The sequence below is a fragment of the Macrobrachium nipponense genome, chromosome 36, assembly GCF_015104395.2.
Source record: "Macrobrachium nipponense isolate FS-2020 chromosome 36, ASM1510439v2, whole genome shotgun sequence".
Taxonomy (NCBI): domain Eukaryota; kingdom Metazoa; phylum Arthropoda; class Malacostraca; order Decapoda; family Palaemonidae; genus Macrobrachium; species Macrobrachium nipponense.
The window spans coordinates 52,550,644-52,552,920 of NC_087220.1; the positions used below are offsets into that span (position 1 = coordinate 52,550,644).

General features: G+C 40.8%; 1 long non-coding RNA gene across 1 annotated transcript in view; it reads left to right on the forward strand.

Annotated features, from left to right (window-relative positions):
* Positions 1–292, forward strand: part of LOC135203326 (uncharacterized) — a 56,256-nt gene extending 55,964 nt beyond the window's left edge. The window contains exon 3 of the long non-coding RNA XR_010311927.1: positions 147–292. This is a non-coding gene — a long non-coding RNA (uncharacterized LOC135203326). The remainder of the gene's footprint in view (positions 1–146) is intronic.
* Positions 293–2,277: the final 1,985 nt, after the last annotated feature.

A 2,277-nucleotide genomic window follows, 5' to 3' on the forward strand; every position in this document is an offset into this window, starting at 1 on the left:
AATGAATGCATGTTATAGACATTTTAATGAATCACGCCAGCAGTTTGTAAATGATAAAGGTTTAAACTGACTTCTGGAATCTCTTGGATACAGTGTTTTAGGTAAAATTTTGTTTAGTTTTGTACTCAAATAATGCTTTATTTCAGATATTTATATTAAGACAGCTGAGGAAGATTTAGAGGTTGGCAATATTGAAGACGCTTTTCACAAATTGTCATTGACACATGCCACTCTCCTCCATCAATGTATGCTCCAGCGTCTTCACAAGTCAAGGTAGGGGTAGAATTTAATTGTAAGCAATTACAGTGAACCCCCATATTTGTGTTCTCCGGATTCGCATACTCATGCATTCGCGGATTTCTCTTGGGAACCTTTCCCTGCATTATTCGCCGAAAATTTGCCTATTTGCAGTATTTTTCTATGAGAAATATCCACAAATTCCTTTTTTTATTTTTATCAATTTCTTCATGAAATTTACTTTTTGTGATAAAACTATTTAAAAAACCAGGTATAAAAATTTGTAGTGGGTTTTTCTTGAATTTTAACTAACAAAATAGAAGGATTTGCATTTTTATAGTAGTTCCAACTATTCGCGGGTTCTAACTGTTCATGGGGCCGTCTGGAACGCATCCCCTGTGAATACGGGGGGACTACTGTATTTGCATATGATAATATGTTTGTTCTGTGTAGCTTAGGGTTGTGGGTACAGAAGTGTTAACTAGTGTTTCTGTTATGAATGACTTCAGCTTTTATTCTTTTTTTGTACCGCAAATGTTCATTTTTGTATATGAGACTTACCCAGTAATTATATAGCTGTTAGTTTTCCTCTTACAGCAGCCTTATTCGAATTTTTCAGGTAGCGCTGCAATTGCTCAGTGTAGGTCTACAGTGCCGCCCCCCAATGGCAATACTAGGAACAACTGAGCTAATCACTTCATTCTGTTTTTTGCCACACTTGATTAAACATTGAGTGCTTACAGCAGCTTGTTCTTATTTTCTAGTTATGTCACCAGATTTAAGTAATGTTACACCATCACTGGAACGCATTCATAGCCTTCGATCTGGATGAGTTTTGTCTTTTGTTTATTTAATTCAGATTATCATCTAGCCCGATACTTGTCTTCGGGAATAGTTCTTGTATTTACACCATTCAGTTATCCCAAATACTTTTGCATATATATGTTTTACTTAATGGATTATGCTATGCACAAGTCGTCGGTTAATTGCCTCAAGTAATATTGTTACATCATTCCTTTTGGTCAGTCTTTTGTTTTAAGATTTTGTTTACCAATCACTGTCCTGCTCCCCTGCACCAGGGAGAAGATAGTATACCGGAGGTCCAAGGGAGGTTGGGGGTTTACATACAGGTAGTCGCCCCCTCAGTCGAACCTGTTGTCAGTCCCAGGTATCAACAGATAACTGTTGGAAAGGCGTCTTTCTGGGTGTGTGATGGAGAAGGTAACTATCTGGCCCCTTGGATCTCTTAGACTTAGTCACTGTCCTGCTCCTCCCCACTGGGGAGAATACATACTGGTAGTCGAAGGAAGTCCAAGAGGGTTGCCCTCCTCTGTTGAAGGATGTGTAGTAGAGGTGATTATCTAGCCCCTCAGACATCCTAGACTTGTAGTCTGCACCGGGAGAAGACATACTGGCAGTCGAAGGGAGTCCGATGCGGTTGTTCCTACTCAGTCAAGCTTGTGATGTGTTTATAGGTTTTGATAGTTCCTCACCGGACGAGTGGTTTTCGCGCTCGGCTGTCAATCCGGTGGTCTGAGGTTCGATCCCCGGCTCGGCCAACGTGGAATCAGAGGAATTTATTTCTGGTGATAGAAATTCATTTCTCGATTAGTGTGGTTCAGGTCCCACAATAAGCTGTAGGTCCCGTTGCTAGGTGACCAATTGGTTCCTAGCCACATAAAAATATCTAATCCTTCAGACCAGCCCTAGGAGAGCTGTAAATCAGCGCAGTGGTCTGGTAAAACTAAGATATACTTAATGCAAAGGTTTTGACTGAATGCCGCTGGAAAGGCATCTTAGGAATGGTGTTCAGTGGTCATCGGGTTCAAGAAGAGTTGTCTCCCAACAAGAAAAGTTACTTATACTTAATTCATTAGTGTTAATATAGAACATCCTGTGCTAGCACCTAGACGTTCATAACATTGTAAGCGACCTCTTGCTTCCGATAACCAGTCCTCTCCCAGGCTTTCGCTGTCATGTGTGTCGACTCGCTCGCCTCCACTTATACGCTCTTAAAGAGGGAGATACCAACATGTAGTC